This window comes from Falco rusticolus, chromosome 5 (assembly GCF_015220075.1).
Source record: "Falco rusticolus isolate bFalRus1 chromosome 5, bFalRus1.pri, whole genome shotgun sequence".
NCBI classification, from domain to species: Eukaryota; Metazoa; Chordata; class Aves; order Falconiformes; family Falconidae; genus Falco; species Falco rusticolus.
Window position 1 is genome coordinate 83,029,857 of NC_051191.1, and position 19,295 is coordinate 83,049,151.

General features: G+C 40.8%; 1 long non-coding RNA gene across 3 annotated transcripts; it reads left to right on the forward strand.

Annotated features, from left to right (window-relative positions):
- The first annotated feature begins 968 nt into the window (after positions 1-968).
- On the forward strand, positions 969-15,144 carry LOC119149286. 3 transcript variants are annotated; one of them, XR_005104641.1, is made up of 5 exons: positions 969-2,552; positions 4,724-4,820; positions 10,118-10,198; positions 13,165-13,308; positions 14,115-15,144. It is a non-coding gene; the product is annotated as an uncharacterized LOC119149286 (long non-coding RNA). The 3 variants fall into 3 exon arrangements; XR_005104640.1 differs by lacking the exon at positions 969-2,552 and adding an exon at positions 4,189-4,559; XR_005104639.1 differs by lacking the exon at positions 969-2,552 and having other exon boundaries at positions 4,576-4,820.
- Positions 15,145-19,295: the final 4,151 nt, after the last annotated feature.

The window sequence follows — 19,295 nt, forward strand, 5'->3', positions numbered from 1 at the left end:
AAAGTACTCTACTCACTTAGGAAGATTTTTAGACGTTTGAAAAGGTTGTCACAGGATATCTTGCCTGAAGCTTTCTCCCGATAACTACAGAAGGAAACAGTACCGTGTCTCTAGTCTCCCAAGCAGAGTGGGCATCCACTCAAAACACACTCTCCACACCTGGGCTGTTGTTATCCTTACTAAAAATCAACAGGAGCTGATGAGGCAGTAAAGAGTGAAAGGTCCATGCATGAACACTTCTCTTGCCTCTGATTATTGAAATCAAAACTGAACTGAAAACAATAACTTTTACCTGAATGTGTTGCAGTACAGCATCATACTTGGTCTTAGTCTTTTCACTGAGTATGTGTGTGAGGCAAAAATCAAGTTGCAGACAGCCTAAAAAACTTTCCAGTACTTTTCAATGCATTCTTAAGAGATATATTGGTCAGAATCAGTAACAGAAGTATTTTCCTGTTCTCCTTCTAGGAAAACATGTAATTCTTAAGGGAAATTATGGCTAATTATCAGATGGCAGGGCCTGCAACTTCCTGAAAATATAGGATTTATTTCCCAGGCATACTAAGTTTGCATCTGCCACCTCACACAGACTGCTTAAAAGAAAAAAAGGGGGGGAAAAATTACTATTTTAAATCTTTCTCAGTGGCTGTTGTTTTGCTTGTTCAGCTCTAGTCAGCTCTCCAGTTTATGCTCAAAAGTTGAAAACTTAAAGTCATACTGTGGCTTATATCCGTGGAGATGTATATACATAAGCTATGTACTTGTTTTGGATGTAAATGATAGGAATTTATTCTCCATGGCAAAGATTCAAAACCATAGGAAAAAAAAAATCTAAAAAACTATGTAAAGGTTAAGAAAGTTTTTCCATAGATTATCCAGTTCCTACTCTGCCCCACAGCAGGAACATCCTGCTGTTACCTGTTTTGGGGGGGGGGGGGGGGGGGGGGGTGTGGCGGGGATGGGGGAAAGCTGTTTCTTTTAGCCTAAGCCAGGGGATTTACTTTAACTATGAGTTATAGCAGAGCTTTAGGTCCTAGGAAAGAGCAGGCTTATACTCAGAAACCCAAGAAATTAAATAGCTCAGTCTGGTCTGGATGGATGGTTGCTGCCCCTGGGAGAGCTGCCTGGCTCTACATGTCTCTTCCCTCTGAATTTTCCCAGCACACTGCTTGCTGTGCACCACTGAAGTCATATCACGCGACACCACCTCATGGTTAGTTTAGCCAGAGATCTTGAGATAACTACTTTGGACTTTAACACCCTCCTACAACTTTGCCACCATCATCGCTAATCATAGGCAGTGGCTCTTGCACATCTGCCCACAATACTGACTCCCCATTTCCCCCCGCCACTCCTGTGCACCCCATCAGGGTTGGTTTAAACTGCTTGAGCTTATAGCTCAGTTAGAGGGGTGCAGTTATATGCCAGGATCTCCACGAGACTTTACTGTGTTGGTCTCGGTTAGGAAAAACTTACTAAGTTCTCCGGGCTTTGTGAATTTGTAGCCAATACCCGGCTTATTCACTCCTTTTTTATCTCCCAGGCTTCTTCTTCACGCTCTAGCTATCTCTGACAAGTTATTGTATGCAACTCATACTTTTTCTTTAAAAAAAAAAAAAAGGCTATATAAGCATATAAAATTTTCTTCAGTTTCCATGGAATATACGGTCTGATATATTTTATGGTGCAGTAGAGACATCTAGTGACTATTTTGTGCTATTAAGATGCAAAGGGTTAATGTAGGAGGGCAAACGACCTCTTCCAAACCTTGAAATACCCTTCTAGTGACAGGTACATCCTTAAATGCTCTCCCCAAATCCACTGACAAAATAATTTTATCAGTTCTGTGCAACTAGTAGTACACAGGATGGAACGCAGTGATCAAACATCACCGGCCTCTCTGCCTCCAGAGCCTCCTCTCCTTTCCCCACGTGTCTTCAAAAGCCTTGGATGCTACAATAAATAAATTTAGTCTAGCTTTACATCGCTGTCACCGAGGGCACAGTTTAGTGCCTAAGTGCCAGTATAAATCCCTTCCTCATGTTATTTTGATGAAGCTAACATGCCTCAGAATATCTTGCCTACAAAGTCACAGAGCAAATGTCTTTTTCAACTGAATAGTCACCTGGCTGCTAAGAGAAGGGGAGGGTGTTGGAACTAGGAGGGGAAGGATGGTGGGGCTCGACAGGGCTTGGAAATAGATGATCATTAAGGTCCCTTCCTACCCAAACCATTCTATTATTCTATGTTCCTTAGGACAGAAATGCTTTCATCCTGAGATCTTCTGCTCACTTGTTTAGGTGCCTAAGGGTATGTGTCTAAATCTAAGCTGTTCACTTACTTTTACTTCCCAGTTAGAGAAATCAGTACCTACACAGTATTATCTTCTCATGAAAGGTCAGAGGAATTGGCCCTGAATGTCTCCCAACAGGACAGACTAGGTGAAGGAGGCACCAGAGGGAGGTATGTCCTCCTATCCTGAGCTGCTGCTGAAGGACCTGGCTCCAGGCTAGGTGCTTTGAGTGTGACCGCTCCACCACTTGTTTTCCCAGGTATGTAAAATAATGCAGGTCAATGAAACTGAAAAATAATGCTGGTGGTGCTTGTCTCCCTTTCCAGAAACCTCCTCTCTACGGGGGAAGATTGTCCTGAATCATTAATATGAACTAGGCTGCTCATGATGGGTCAGAGCTGCTAAAAATGCCCTTAGCAAGCAACTTCTTCCATTCCCTACAGACTGCTCAAGGATGGCACAATGTCAAATGCAAACTCACCTGCGATCATCCTATTGCGTGAATCCCATGTTGCAACAGTGCTAGGCTATTACATAGCAGAGGTCACGTATTTGCTGTGAGCGCTGAGCAGAGCTTGGGGTCTCGTGCAGTGCGTAGCACCCCGATAAGGAGCATGGTGGCACAGCGGTGTTTGTGCATGGCACGGGTGAGTTGGTAGTGCCGGAGTTGCTTGTGGGCTGCAGTTATACCAAGATACAGCGTGCATACACACGGGTGTGCCTCCGGAGCGGTTGTGCTTGGATGGTGAAGGCCTGCCTACAGTGCCAGCAGGCAGCTGGAGGCTTGGCCTGGGGGTGAGGGCTCCTTCTCCACCACTATTAATAAAGATGTCAAAAAGGTACTCTGTGTTACCATGGCATTAAACAGGAATATGTGTTTAATTTACACATATATTAAATGCATATATATCTACTAAGGCACATGTACAACAGTTTCCTAAAGATCCTTCAAACAAAAAGTAGTTTCATTATGTCCCAGTGCTGTTGTTATGCTGGCCCCATAACATACGTACATCTCATGTAGGGATGTTCAGTTCCTTCTTTTTTTTTCTGAAATGGCTGCTTTTCTGCCTTTTTTTCTTTCTTGCTTTCTCTCTTTCTGGGAAATCATCTCTATAGTTATCGTTGTTTTTCTGGTTTGAGTTTGACAGTTTTCAGCAAGTATTTCGGTATGGGTGAGTAGTTTATACATACTCCAAGTCACTGCAGTAGAAGAAAAAGATCAATATGCTTTGCCTTAACTTTTCCTCTTTTCTGTTCAAATTATATGGTTTGCCAGGCTGCATAAAGAGCTTGGCCTTAGCAGCTAAGACACCAAAAGAACACCAAGCCTCAACTCAAACCTTTCCCTGGAAGAAGAGGGCATTATACAGAGCCTTTCAGTTAGGATTGTGGCAGCCCATTCTTGAAAGTTTAATGATTTAAGCTGAAAAAGCCAAAGTGGTGTTCATCCCTTCTCCATGGCTGGTCCCAAGAGGGCAAAATATTGTACTTCTTGAATCACCACCATAATGACTCCATTGACTTCATCTTGAACTAACACCCCTACTATATGGAAAAAAATGAACCATGTTGTCTACCTTTAATAAGAATATTTGATGACCAACACGCAGAGCAGTAACAGGTCAGACTGTTTAATTCTGAGTTTAATAATGCCTCTGGGATATAAGGATTAGGGTGTGGTCTAGAGCTGGCTGAAGAGCAGAAATTCCTCTGAGAGAAGAATTCAAAGTTTTGGCATCATTTTGAGGTACCATTAAACAACAACAACAAAAATTTTAAAATTTCTGTCTAGGAAAATCTGAAGAAGAAAGAGTTAGCCTAATAGCAACATTTTGTTTCAAATCTAACTTTAAAAATTAATTTTATTCAGTGTGAAATAAATTAAAAAATAATAAATAATACAGAAAAAATCTCTCAAAAGTCTTGAAATCAGGTGTTTCAGCACTGCCAGATGTTTCCTCTGTTCCTCCCCTCACCATTGCTTTCTGGTTTCAACTATGAATTAATGAAGTTTAAGAGGAAGTGATCTGATAATCACAAACCAAAGCAATCTAGTTTTCTGTTGAAATACTTTTTAATGTCCAGTTGGTTTGAGGTGGATATGTACATACGCAGCATGTTACCAGCTTGGGTTCCAAATGAAAATTATGTGTGGTCACAGTTCATGAGAAAGTTGATAAAAATCGCAGCTATACAATTTCTAAAAGAACATACACCTCCAGAAGGGGCTAAGAATTCAGAAGTGTTTATGAAAAGCTACAAGGTGAGAATTTACATTTCAAAACTCAAAAAAAAGTATCTAGTTTCCTTCCGTTTTACAGACATCTAAATAACCCTTTTGATTTAATGTGGTACGACGGGAGGCGGGAGGTCAGAGAGGATGTAGTATGGGGTACTCCTTCTTCAATGAGTCCATTTTGATTGCAGATCTGAGAGCATCTTTTCAAAATGGCAAGTGAGGTTGTTTATGCAGAGGTATCAGCCAAGGAAAGAGTGCATTTCACTTCTCAAACTTCAGATACAGGTAAAAAATGGTCATTTTAATATTACTTACCTTTCCTTTGCTCAGTAACACATTCTGAAAACTTCCATTCTTTCTTAAACTGAAGTAATCATAAGAAGGTGAAGTCATGTTCAAAGCATTTTTATAACTATTAATATCCACCTCTGTTCATTATATATCTATTTGCTTGGCAAATTTATGTTTATTAATAGAAGGAATATTGAATTCTAGCAAAAGTAAAGAACTACCTGTAAAATCTCATTCTGGATTTCAGTAATACAGCTGAGATGTGCTGTTTCTGAAACACATTAATGATCAGACATCGAGAGTATTAATAAATATTTCTGGAAACTCATTGGCAGGTACAGCACTGATGACACTGAATGGACTTCTCTCTCCCACAGTACATTTAAATTTTATATTTTATTTTCATTCATTTTCTTAGACACCAGAAGTTTTTTTAAATTGTAAAATTACAGGTCTGTTTATCTTTTCTTTCTCTCTTGCTCTCTTTCTCTTTTCTTGCTTTCTCTTTCTTTCTCTCTCATTCTTTCTCTTCTAAAACTTCTATGTTGAGAAAAATACAAGTAAAGCACCATTACAGGTTTTTATAATTTTGAGAAGTGTTAGTCCTACAATTTGTGTATGATCCACTGATGTCTTCAACTATAAAACTGCATCACTTTAAAAATTTGTTTTCAAGAAATGAAGCACAAAAAATAGCCATTAATGGCTGTAAGTAGGAAGTAATGCATGTTTTTAAAACAAAAGTATCAAGTTTTATTTTTTAGGTTCTGATCAAAAGACAGATCTGTGTTCTTCATTAGACAATTAAGCATGGAAAATTTATTTTAAATCATAATGTTGAGAGGTCAGAGTATGAAAGAAAAATGTGTCCTGAATACGCTAGCAAAGCAACTTTATTCTATAAAAGTAAGTTTTGTAGATTCGCTCCTTGGGACACTGCTAAAAACATCTGTATAGATATGATGTCTTTGTCTTTCATGTATTAACTCAGTTCACGCCTTAGATTGTGTGATCAGGTCACAGTAGAAGAGCTGTATTGCCAGGACAATCTTTGGTACCCCAGCGTAGAACTACCCCATAAGTATTTATTGGAGATGCACACATGTGGCCAGTACAACCATCTGTACAAAATGTTTCAAACTTTGAGAGCATAGAAGTCTGTTCCATCTAATTTTTTTTCTTTCCTCACCTGAGACTATCCTTTAAATTTCCCGTTGTATTTTAGAATTTTAAATGCTTTCACACAGCTTTTAATACACTTCAGTGAGTTATGCTTAGAAATTGCTGTTGTAAGTTATCCTGAGAGCCCTCTAACCCAGTAACATACTGCTGAAATTGCCAGTATGAGGTGCTTGGAAAGAGAGTATCTAAAAAATGTTCATGGCCAATTATGAGGCTAATTAAGTAATCAAATTTCAGGCAAAATATTTTTCACATGCTTTGGAGTATGACAGCATAGTGTTCACCCTTTCAATAATCTTTTTGAAAAGTCTCTTCAGTTGCAGTTCTCATATTCTTGTCACTTCTGTAAATCCTGCTTCTCTTTTGGTGTCCTAATAAATGCTTTAACAACATCCTAAAACAATGAGTTCTACAGACCAATTGCAATATTTATCATGAAGAAATACTTTAAATCAGTCTTGAATTTGCCACCTGTTAATAGTGTCAGTGTGTCCTAATGAGATTTAGTGAAAAAGCCAGCTATCTATATAATTTTTTTCGTGTTCTTATATATATAAATTTGTGCTATATATTCTTATAATCTCTATCTTTGATTGCTGTATGTGCTCCATTGCTTTCATAGTTAAGGGCAGGAGTGCAGGAAACGGTAGTCCTCATCTGCCAGATGCTGTTAACTGCCCTGACTCTGGCTGCTGCATGAGAAAGATGCTGCATTCAACACGACAGGCATTTAATAATGCTTGGTTCTAAAAATGGTTTAAATTTGATGTTTTTTGTAAGTCTAAGGCAGATCTCAGCAGCTCTGGCACCCTTAGAAGATTGCTTTTCTTCAGGCAAAAGCTTGGTATTTGCCACGCTACAGTGAGTTCAGAGCAGTTGACTATCACCCACCTGCCTGAAAAAGCTCAAAGCAAGCAGTTGCTGTTGCTCCATGCATGTTTTCCATTAGATCATTGATACAGCAAGATTTGGAAAGGGTAAAGTTGCTCCTGTGAGACAGGAATAGCCTAGGCTAGCAAAGAAAAGCTGTTTCATACTGCCCTGCCTCTAAGCATTTATTTGAGCTACAGACATTTTGTGCTGTCTAATCTGATTACACAGCTCTAAGTTTGGTCTGCTTCCCCATGGCCACTATGCCTGTCCCCTGGCTCGTCTGTACCCCACTTCTCCTCTCCCTTCGGCCCCTTCTGCTTCCTTGAGTTTTTGCATGTGGTGGATAGAGCTTTTAATCTCCACATTGCTGGACTTGTCCTACATTTTGCACTGCTGAAGTTTGCATTTACTTGTCTTCCCCATGGCACTTCAGAGAAAAAACTGGTTTCTCTCCTAAGAAAAAACCCACCCTATTTCATACGCTACCAGCGAGCAAGTTTGCTGTAAGTAGCTCCTGGGAAATGAGGCAAAACATGCAAAGCAGGCAACCTACAAGGCGGTGTGTTACAGATGATCTAAAAATACTTCTTCCTTTCTTCCTTCTGCTGCCACACCTACTGAAAACTGTTGGGGTCAGTCAGGTATGTCCCATCACTCACTTTCCCTCTCCCTCCTTCTCTGACAGTTCATTTATGAATTTAATATCACAAGATGGAGGATTAACTGCGTCATAGAGTAGTTCACCACCTCACTAAACCTGCAGTCAGCTTCCTACTAATACTTCTTCCCCTGAGCTTTTCTGATTGTACAATAATGATGATTTGGCCCATAGTCCTGTAGACACCCTTTGGGTAGTGAGACGTTTTCTGAGTGTACCTTTCTTTAAGTGTATGAATTCGAAAGCATTGCCTAAGTCATGCAGCTCAACTGCATAATAGAGGTCGGGTACCTGAACATCATCTTTGCCCTCCTTGAGCTTTACCTCTAGCCACTGAACTAAACAGCCAAAATACGTGCTGCTTTTACAGTGTTAGCAAAACAGTTCTCTTCTGTCATGCAGATGGCCAGTGTAAGCATCCATGCATAATAACAGACAAGTGCAGACAAGGCCTCCAAAGATAAGGGGAGCAGTACTTAGCTCTTGGTGTTAAAGCAAGGCAATCTCAGCAAACCACCCACTTTCTTGGGAAAATGAATGGTTGCTATTAAATACCCTGTTGCCAGTTCCTTTCCCAGCCCAGGCTGCATTATGGTGATCAAGCACTCCTGATAGTCCAGCAGACTGGGAGTTCTTCTCCATTGAGGCGGGGAAGGCAGGGAGCATGCAGTTTGCCAGGCAATCCCACACCTTTGGGGATACCCACCTTGGCAACATTTTTTACGCTCTCCATTAGTTGTAAAAACCTTGTAACAAGCAATGAAAACTATTTTATTAATGGTTGCAACTATGACTGTCATAACCATGCTGGTGGCTACCAGGGCATATGAGAGTTTTCTGCTCACTGACCACCAGAGATGGAATGGAGAGACCTCCAGCAGCCCCCGGTCTCTTCCATGTCACATTTGAAAGCCTAATGTGAGACAGTGCTATAGAAGGTACTGGTGTGCTTGCCACGGGCTCCATGCATAGCAAGAGGCAATCCTTTTGCACTTGGAAGGCAAGTAGTTTTCAGAGGGAACAGGTGCATGTTCTGAGGCAGAAGCATCTGATGAAGATTTCTTCCTGATGTGTGTAAAGGCAGTCAGATCAAGTGTAAGGATAGAGGAGCCTTTTTTGCAAAATAAAACCTAAAAACAGGTATCTGAGAACAAGGATGGCCTAGGAAGATCTTTATCCTGATGAACAGCTGACAAATGGGGAAAAAAGTCAGGAAGGAGCACAATCAGTAACACTTGGAAGAAACAGACAAGAAAGCAATGACTGGAGTAAGATCAGTTGTTCCCTGTGGTTTCTAGACCTCATTACAACAGTGTAAATGTTCACAGTGAGAGAAAGACCTGCTCCATTGCCTTGGTTTGTGATATGGGGATTTCTGAGCCCAGAGGAGTGGGTGCCTGGACTCAGTGGAGATGAAGGCTGCTGCAGTTTGAGCGGTCGTGCCAGCTCTGCATTGAATATGGAAAGCTTCACTTGCAAATGATTCTTAGTCATGGAAAGCATGTGTCCAGGGCACTGATGTAAGAGAGGAGAGCACCTAGTCTGCTGGCAAGTGAAAATGGCCATAAATTAGCAAGGCGATAATATAGATTCAAATAAATCTTGTCTTCAGTTCAGTGTTCTCTCCCCAGGTCTCTGTCTCCTGTGACTAACGGTGGGGTGGACACCCAAAAACATGCTTTTCGATTATTCTGGTTGAGAATTAACTACAGACATGCTTCCCTTTCCCCTTTCTGTAGAGAAAGTTAATTTCATCGTTTGTACTGAAAATCTGTGCTGTCTGTAGTGGTGCTTACCAACCATTAATTAAAACTTCATTTAAATACTTGGAAGAATGAACTTGAGGAAGAAAAATCTGTGGATGAAATTAAAATAGTATGTTTACATTTTGTGTAATGTTTTACTTTTGGTGGTTTACTCTGAGTTGTTAAAAATTATGTTTAATTCATAAGTGACTGAAAAATAGCTTGTCTCTGCTTTATGCTCATGCATAGCTTTGTTCCGATAGGGACTGTGCTCCTCTTTGTGAAAGAAGAAACAGCAGAAAACGGGCATGGTTTGTACCCAAGTATAAGATCTGAATTCACTAGGAGGAAAAAAATTATTGAGAAGTAAATAGAAATAAATTAATTTAGCCAAAAAAAGTTGCCATTGATTAACTTCTACTTAAAGATTGACAGACTGTATACATGTGTGTAGAAGATATGGAATAATAAGAAGAAAATAGAATTAATAATAAAATAGTTCACTGTGTGATAACCTACCAAAAAAATCCTAGAGAGTTTTTTCCAAATTTTCTAAAATTGAATAACTGCCTAACATTTTTTATATTTATTTGGAACACTGCACAGCAGGACAATTATTTACATGAACTCTTCTAGTAATTTCTTTTTGGCACATGCATTCAGCGACATGCAGGTCTTATCAGAAAACCAAAAATGAAAACAACCTCTCTTGCATGTTGTTGCTCTTCCCATTTTCTGAGACAGTCTGATGCTGCAGGGTACTGGACCCAATAAGAATGGCAAGGGTCGGCCTTGGGCAGGTTCTCTAATTGTAGCGCTTTTTGTAATTACAGGTGATCCAACCATATACACAGAGCTGAAGGTGAATCGGCAATCTGACAGACCTGACAGCACACCCAAGACTACACATACAGGTAGTATCTTACCTACTGTAAGTACTACTTACCTACTTAAAAGTATGCAATATTGCAGGATACTTTGCATTTTCCTATTATATTTTATCTTCTATTGTGGAAGAGTTGCTTAGAACTAGGTGCCCAAAGAGATGTTGATACGATCTAAGCAAATTAAAAGACCTTCAAAATCTTTCCCTGGTGCTGGTTTTCCCTGGGGGTGCCTGAAGGCTGCTGGTGATGGTGTTTTTAAGGTCAGCAGGTAAAGTCACAGGCCCCCAGCTCTGCATTAGGCTGAACTTCTTGTGTCTCAGCCTCAGTTAGGCCTCTGAGGATTCACAGTGTCAGTGTCCCTGCCTCTGGGGCTCAGCCTAGTGAGCCTTTGGCATGTGTTTGTGCTACCAGTACAGCTTGCACCTGGGATAAAGGGTAGCCCCAGGGCCCACTGGTGTGGACACAGCATTTGTGTCCACCCTCCCCAGAGCAAGCTACGCTGGAGCAAACCAGCTGCTTCTGTACAGAGTAACCCTGGCCGCTTACCTCCTTTGGGACCCATGAGACTCGTTTGGTTGTGGAGTTCTGGTTCAGAAATGCTTGAATTTAAAGGCTGTGTTGCATGTTTCCAGAGTGCCTTTTGTTTTTTAAAGTATGGCATAGGAAACATTGCAATACGCTTCTGGGAACACAGCAGGGGGTCTCACATAGATCATGGGAATGTCCACTGGGGCTGCACCTGGAGATCAGTTCTAGGCCGAGGAAGTAAAATTTGGCACTGTCCATACCTGCACCATGGGAAAGGAATGATTCTCTGAAATACAACCAGCTTTCTTCTGAGAAGGGACCAGATAGTTCGTCCCAGAAGGATCACAGAAGAAAATGAACACACACCATGCAGGCAGTGTGGTCCATTGGAGGACCAGGACAAACCGCCATTCCGTGCCTCTAGTGAGTTAGACCTACACAAAACACAGCAACTTCCCACTGTTCAGCAGCCAAATAGCACACTTTTCCAGGGTATGAGACAGTATCACGTTCTGTCTTTGCTGCAGGTGATTTCAGTACATTTCTCCCTGCTGCCCACTCCAGAGGGATGCTCAGAACGTGGTTAAAATTCATTTTGCAGTGGAGGCACTTGCAAACTCTTCCATTCTTTTTAGCAACAATTTCCATGTATTGTTTTTCATTTCTAAATGCATTTAGGGTGAATGAATGACAATAGTCAGCAATAGCATTTCAGGCACAGAAACTAAGTTACTTTTAGAAAGTGATAGCTAGAAAGTAAAGATTACGTTTTGAATAGCTTTTTGACAAGTTCAGATAAATGGTGTCTGTCTTTTCTTAAGTGAAAATTTCAAGAAACATTAAACTGTTTTCTCAAACTGTGTAACCAACCCTGAAAGTAAATTTTGTTCTGCAAAGTGAAATAATATATTGGATATGAGTTTTAACTTTCCTGTGTGAGAAGGAAAGCAAATGTTGCATTCATGTGATACGTAAGAACTAAGATATTTTTATATATACATATATTTAACATAAGAATTAAGATATTTATAGAAAGAATGCTAGTTGCAGAAAATGCTAGTGAGAACAAATGTTTCCACTGGTGGGTTACTTTGGCTTTACCACCACAAGGAAAAAGAAACTGAAAGCTTCAGACAGTCCTTCTGATTAAAAGTGGCAGTCAGGCAGACAAGAGGCTAAGTGGAGATCTTGGTCCTGCTATTGAAAAGGTAAAACCAATTTACTGGCTTCATTTAAATACCCTCTGACTTTATGCCAGTGAAACTGGGATTGGACCAGATCATGAAAAGTATTGTCAGTAATGCAGTTTTGATATATCACCATTTGCCTACCTGTTTGTTGGCTGCCTTTTTATACCCCAGTCCTCACTTGCTCCATTCCTTTCTCTGATTCTCCTACACTGTCCATATGTCCAGATTTTCAGAATTTTATTCAAGGAATATCAAAATCTATATACGCTATACATACGGATAAATGCTCTAGGTGAGTTCTTTCCCTTCACATTTTTCACTGAAACCTCTTTAAAAACACAGAAGTTGGCATTTTTTCTAATTCTGGTTTAGCTGGGGTATGTGTGGTGGTGTTTACCATACAGATCAGCCTGGAAAGTATTAAGAAATAGGGGATCAAAAGAACACAATGATCCTAGACAGGATTACAGTTGTAGCAGAAAATGATGGAGGCAGGGATTTAACAAATAATTAACCATGTTTCTTTGTTATGCTTAAAAAGGATGATAATCTGGAAAAAAGAGTGTCTACTCTAGCATATAAACATACAAAACCTTTTTTTAAAGCCTGAATGTGAACTTCAAGATTACCTTAGGGGTCTTCAGTTGTGTAACCTCAGAAAAATAACCCATGATAGCACGACGATTGCAAGCCATTCTCCAAGGGAAAAGCAGGGTATATTCCAGAGCAAGAAGCACTGGCAGCACTGTGCGGGCACCACAGGCAAACTGCATGGCGGAGTGTTGACACAGCAGTGTTGGTAAAAGTTGTGCACTGCCATAGGAGCTGAGAGGTCACATTTTCAGGCATCTTCTCAACAGCTATGATGATAAAAACTAGGACTGGTCAGGGAAAGGGCTCTTCTGACCCTGAAAATGTGATTTTATATGAAAACATACATAGATACAGGTTTATACACATATAAACCTATATACAAATATAAATCTATACTTTTTTTTTTCACTTAATAAGTAAAATTCTAGGACCCACAGCTTTCCAGTTTTCAGGCATTTGGGTTTTAGTTAAGAAAAGAATTTCCAAAGCAAGATGTAGCTTCTACAGGTACATTTAGCTGAAAAAACTTCAAAAAGCTTTTGGTTCCAAATGCAGCACACAGTGTTAACAGATTCCTGCTGAAGGCCTAGCTACAATGATTTTGCATATTCTTGTTACTTGGAACAAAAGTTGACTTGTTTCTGCCTGTGGTGAGACCCCTATCCCTTGTCCCTTTGGCAGTGACCTGCTTGCAGAACCCACACTGGTGTTACATTGCTGCCACCCTGTACTTCACTGCACTGATTCTGCTTATCACTGTCATCATCTTGGCGACGAAATGTCAATACCTCTGAGGGAGACCCTGCTGTCGTGCTGATTTACAGGGTAAGCCATTTTTAGCTGTGTTTGTGTTTTTGTACAATACATTTGCATTTATCAGAGGACCTGCAAGGAAGCATCCCAAAGCAAATGCTAAAGTCGCCATCACAAATTCAACCAATCAGCAGTTCACAGTCACAAGAGATAACATCCAGCTCCCTGCCACCAATGCATGCTGCACTTAATGGAGCGTGTTTGGCTTAATGGAGCATACAGCAGCTTTGGCAGAACCACCTGCCAGAGCAGATATTGGTTCTGCTGCTTTTATTCCAAGAAAATGTCTCCCATCTGTGGAGTGAAATAACGCCACAAGCCTGCCATGACATGGAACAAGGACATGTCTGGGTGCAGCTAGAGGTGATTCCCATAACCACTATCCAGGCCAGGACTGACAGTGACCTGGTGAAGTGACAGGAGACAGGCCAGCTGTGGTGTTCAGTCTAGGATTTAAAGGAAACCAAAAGAGTTGTCCGATTTGGACTAGGAACCTCCAGAGAAAATCTTCCCATCCACACCCAATGCTTCTTGTAGAGCTACAGATTGTGTTTAATCACTCTTCCAGGTTGCTCTCCCTGGAAGCTGTCACTGACCCTGCTAAAGACACCATGTCCCATCCTGTGCCAGAAACAGTGCCCCTATCACTAAGTGGTTCCCTAATCATATCTGCATGACCATGCCTCCATCCTGCGGCACATCACATCTTGCCATGGTCCTCATGGCATATGGGAGCCTTCTCTTTACTCATAGGACACTCACAGCAGGTTGAACTTCAGTGAGATACTCCTGTTAGCTTTTATCTCTTTTATTTCCAGATAACTCAGCACAGGAAGGCTCTGCTTCTTCAACAAAGCAAGACATAATGCTTATTTACTTTTGCATTATTTTTTTCTGAAGAAACTTTTATGAAAGAAAAGATACCATCAGTCTGACCACCCTTCAGTTCTGTCTTTCAGGATCTCCATTAAACCTTTAACCTCTCCATATGTGGACAAAACATATTTTATTACTTTTATTTGGAATTTGCTTAATCCTATAATACCAGCAACCATGCAATTATATCAGTGTATGCACCAAGGCATGGGCTTAAGCTGCTGCATCAAAAGTTGGAACTGGATCTTGTCCAGACAACACATCACCAGGTGGCTCAGTTTGAGACATTACTTTTAATTCACACCTGACTTGATTTTGCAATAATTTGCAGCATAGGTAGGCTTTTAGATTCCATATGTGCAAGTGCAAAAAATTGTGGGTAAAACAGAGAATGTGAAAGGTTGCACTGAACTTTTTTTGAAGCCCATGGTTGGATGTGATTTTTCTTCTGACAGCCTTCAGTGGGATTTGTATGAAACGAGTATTGAAGGTGAAAGAAACTACTTGTTTAGTAGAAAAGTCTCAGCCCCATCACCTGCATTGGCTTGAATAAAATTATTCTGTTCTACTTGTCCAGAAGAGCATCTCACAGAGATACAATATGTTTCTTCTGTCTCAGGTCATATTTGTATTTGTTTTGTTTTTTCCCAAAATGCTGTAGCTTCATTTAAATCAGAGTCCTCCACTGGAACTGAGCCACCTCAGGTTCAAATGCATTTGTCCGTAATTACTATTTTGCTGTCTGTTTTTATATTATTTTCAGTTCCCATCAGTTATAATTTCTTTGGAACAGGCTGATATCAATGATTTATAGACCCTGAGTAACAAGGGTCTGTATAGCAAATATTTCTAGAATTGTTCCCTGTACCTAAGCATATCTGTACTTAAGCCATGTTGCTGCTGTTGATAATATACCACATTTTTATAGTGTATGCACCAGAAATCAATAAAGAGATTTAGTAAAGCACTTGACATGCTGGTGTTTGTTCTTATGTCAGTCAGACTAGAAGGAAAAATAACATGTATTGTATTAGCTGTTGTCACAAAGCATGATGCTGCTCTGGTAAGTACCGTCTGAAGACAGAATCCCTGCCCCACAGAGTCAGGTACCAAATGAATAGTAGACAAAAATGGTTATGTTTTTCTTGAGATCATCCTTTTGTTTGCCAGGTGCTCTGGTATAAATCCAGGTATTCAAATGCCATGGAGAAAGAAATGTTTCAAAACCAGAGATAATAAAAAAAGAGGTGGCAGGTGACATTTTGACCTGAAATGGACCTGCATGTTGTTGTCATTCACTAACCTGACCTGATTTTAGCTGCAAGATTCTTAAGACAGCTGTCTCTCACATCAGACTCTCAGATAACCCCTACAACCAAATGAAGATGCCAGTCCAAATTAATTAGCTCCAGCTTTCTTTAGAAGCAAGAAAACCCCCAGTCTTCGAGAGCTAATGTGATGTGGGTTTGCATATATAACCTGTTCAATAATAGCAGAATGCTGAAAAGGGATGTGTAGCACCAGCACTCATTAGTTCCTGGCTTACAGGCTTTACCAAGTAGAAAGTCTTCATTTCAAAACAAGGAGCTGAAAGGAACACACAGATGCAAGCACGGCAAAGAGAAAGGCATTTCAGGACCAATTAGAAACCGTCACTGATTATAAGCCCAACAGGACTCACTCAGATAACCAGGTCTCCAGTTGCTGCAGGCAGATCTCCAGGAATTTCAGTGGCAGGTCCTAGCATCTGAAAGGCAACCATCTGCATTGTGTAGACAACTGGGTAAGAAGCATGCATACTGCCTGGTAACTCGGGGGGAGGAAGGAAAGTACTCTGAAATGAGAAGCTGTTAACTAAAAATGAAGTGACTGTCCTTTCTGTGGTTACTGAGAATTTGGGGCACTGGCCTGTGGTTTTGGCAGTCCACTATAGCCTTTAAACCAAGTTTAACAAACTTCAATTTGAGCTTCATATTCCACAGGCAGAGAATGTAATTGTGTTCACTGAATTTGGGGAGTTTGTCAATGTTTATAATAATCTATTTAGCATCTCTGAAGTGGGAAATATTTCCCAGCTGATGGCTCTTGGCAGGTAGAAAGCTACGGATGGGAAGGTGTGCAGCAGCTTCGTGCAGATACCTGCTGAGCTCTAGTTACTTGGTTGCTTGTTGGCTGGCGGAGTGCTGCCAGCCGGTCAGCTCTGTGCTGAGTCAGCCTGGTTGCTCTCAGGGACAGCTTGTGATGGTTTCTCATCCTAACAATACCAAGGATATGGGCAAACGAAATCACTCTCTCCTTGCACCTGTTTCATTCTCACACCCTCCCGCTCTCAAACATAAAGGCAAACTCCTTTTTAAACACAAGCTTGAGAGCAAAATGCCCTACTTGATACTGAATTCTTAAAACCAGGTTGCATGGTCATTGGTTATATATATGACATTATACATATAACACATGATATCTAAAAAATCGTATGTGACTGTAAATCCAGCACTAGGGAGTTGTCTCTCTCCTTCGTTTCTTGCCCCTTTGCTTTTCCCTGGAGCTTAGCCAATTCCTCTCCCTCTGGCTTCAGGCACATAGCTATGAGTGATACTGATTCCTGCTGTTCTGGCTTGGCCTTTCAGACATTCTTTCAGCCCTAGCTGATAAGCACCATCCCTTTTATTCACGGCTATAGTAATGCATACGTAAAGAGTGAAGGAGATAATTAAAAGAACACAAACAAACCATTAAAAGGATGGCCTTGATTAAATTGCATAGGCTAGAGAGAAAATCTCAGAACCTTGATGAAGGCAAATATAAAAATGTAAAAAGAATAACTAAGATCCTAAACTAGGTGTAGCCTCAAACCATTTTCTTTGGAAGTTCAGCGCACTGTTTTTGAAGGCTGCAGTGTAGTAATAGGAGGGACAGGAGCTCATCAGGACAGGAGATACAATCATTCATCTTTTCAACCCTGTACATCTTCTTTCCTAATAGCCAAATTCTGAGCTAGCAGAACACTCAATATCCAGTCTCTGCCTAGCAACTCTCACCATTGCATCAATTTCTGAGAGAAATTGTAACAAAGTTGATTTACAAGGAAAGCAACAGAAATGCTGTTGTGGCTACTGCCTGGCATCAAGTCACCAAGTGAGAAGTTCATTAGAAAAAGCTCCCTACCTACCTATGTAGAAAATCATCCCAGAGTAATGTCATCTTTACAGGCAGGAGGATTTCAAGGTGGGAGGTGTTATCTCATTTGTGTCCTGCCTCCATACGGGTAGAAGATAAGAGACAACAGTGCTTTGCCAGCAAGGGAGCCATCGTGCATCCCAGCAGGTCTTCCAGCAGAAATGCTTGGGAGACCGATGATCTGGTTAGGACCTGAGCTGTGAACATGGAGGAACTTCTGTGAGCTGTACTGGTTAATTCTGTACCTTTTCATAGGGCTGGCTTGCCTGCAACGGCGTGTTTGGTGTGCATATGCTGGAAATGTGTTGCTGTTCCTCAATAAGGCAAAGACTCCATCACTTCCTGGACTTCAAGTGTCTTGCAATGGTAAAACTCCTCCTAAATAGCTCCTCCTAAATGACAGAATATACCGTAACCCACCGTCTTTGAAACAAACCACTAACCACCTACCTGCACAGCTGGACTCTCCAGTCTATACAGGCAATCTTCCTGTGAGGTAGGAGACTTGAGCAGTTCATTCTGAAATTATTTTTTGTTTTGTTACTGTAAGGTTCACTACGGAGGAGAATTTTCTTCAAACACATCCAGAGCTCTTCCTTTCTACTCTCTGCCTGCCCATGGGGGCTTCATTCGAGATAGCAGTAACAGTGGAAAAGGCGATGATACCGTTGGGTTTTGTTACAACTTCTCTGATATAAACACAAGGTAACCTTAGTGGACTTTGAAGTTCATTGATATTGCAGGGGTGAGATTCCACCTGGAACCCTTTTTACTTCAAAGCTGCCAAGAATGTCTTGTCTGCATTCCTGATCAGAGCAGCAAATTCAGTGACTACAATATGGTCATTTGTTGTTAGCATGACCAGGCTGTTGAGATACCAGATGCTCAATGATGGACAAGAATCAGAAGGCCCTAGATTCCTTACTCATCAAACAGGTTTTCTTTCTGAATGAGTTGGTAGCATTACATTATTGCAGAAGTCTCAAATGCATCTTGCTCTGCATTTCTTCTTGCTGATTCTGGTGAACCTAAGTCACCCTCTCTCTGTACTGAACACAAAACTACCTCTGGCTTCTGAGGTCTGGACTGGCCCTGAATGCAAAGGAAATTTTCTGACTTCTGTCATCACAGTGTTACAGTTCTGGTCCATTCAGATAAGCTTCCTTTGTTTTCACAGAGGATGAGCTGGGGACTGGTTCTGTAAGTGTATATGTCCCTCAACAGTCCATCTGATTACTTTTTTTCTTTTTTCCTAATTCTAGTAAGTTAGTCCTACACGGAAATTCAAGATGATCCTTATTTGCAAATAAAGCATGTACTGTTACTGTGTGTCACTGTACTCCTCAAGGGTGGGGGGTGGGAAAAGGTCTCCTAGTGGTTTAATTCCAATTCTTCCAAATGTAAATTTACACAAAGGTGAGGAAAACCAACACATGCCCCTGGATTCCATGGATATGCTACAGGATGATGAAGTAAACGATAATGCCATACCATTTTGATACACTTCATTCTGTAATCCCAAATGAATTAGGCGCTGAATGGGGCATCCAAGAGAACAATGTTATAGGGGATAAATATCACCTCATTTTGTATGTTGTAGGCACTTATGCATGAATGTTTACATTCCTCTCTGTTTCTCATGGGGAATCTGGTGTCTCAGAATCTGGAAAACCAAATGGGGACCTTAGTGGAGAAGCAAGCAGGGAATCTGTTTTACAAACAAATGGTCAACTAGGCTGGCAGCCACATGGGCAACCATCTAGTAAGTGAAACCTGCTTCTTCCTATTCCTTTCTTACAGCTTTTCTCTAGTTATCTACCAAAAGGTAGACAGGGAGGACCAAAATATCCTCTGCTCAACTTTTTTTTTCTTTTTTTTTTTTTTTTTTCCCCAGTAGACCCATTAGGATATTTGGAACTTAGAGAAGGACTGGGTGCTTTCCATAG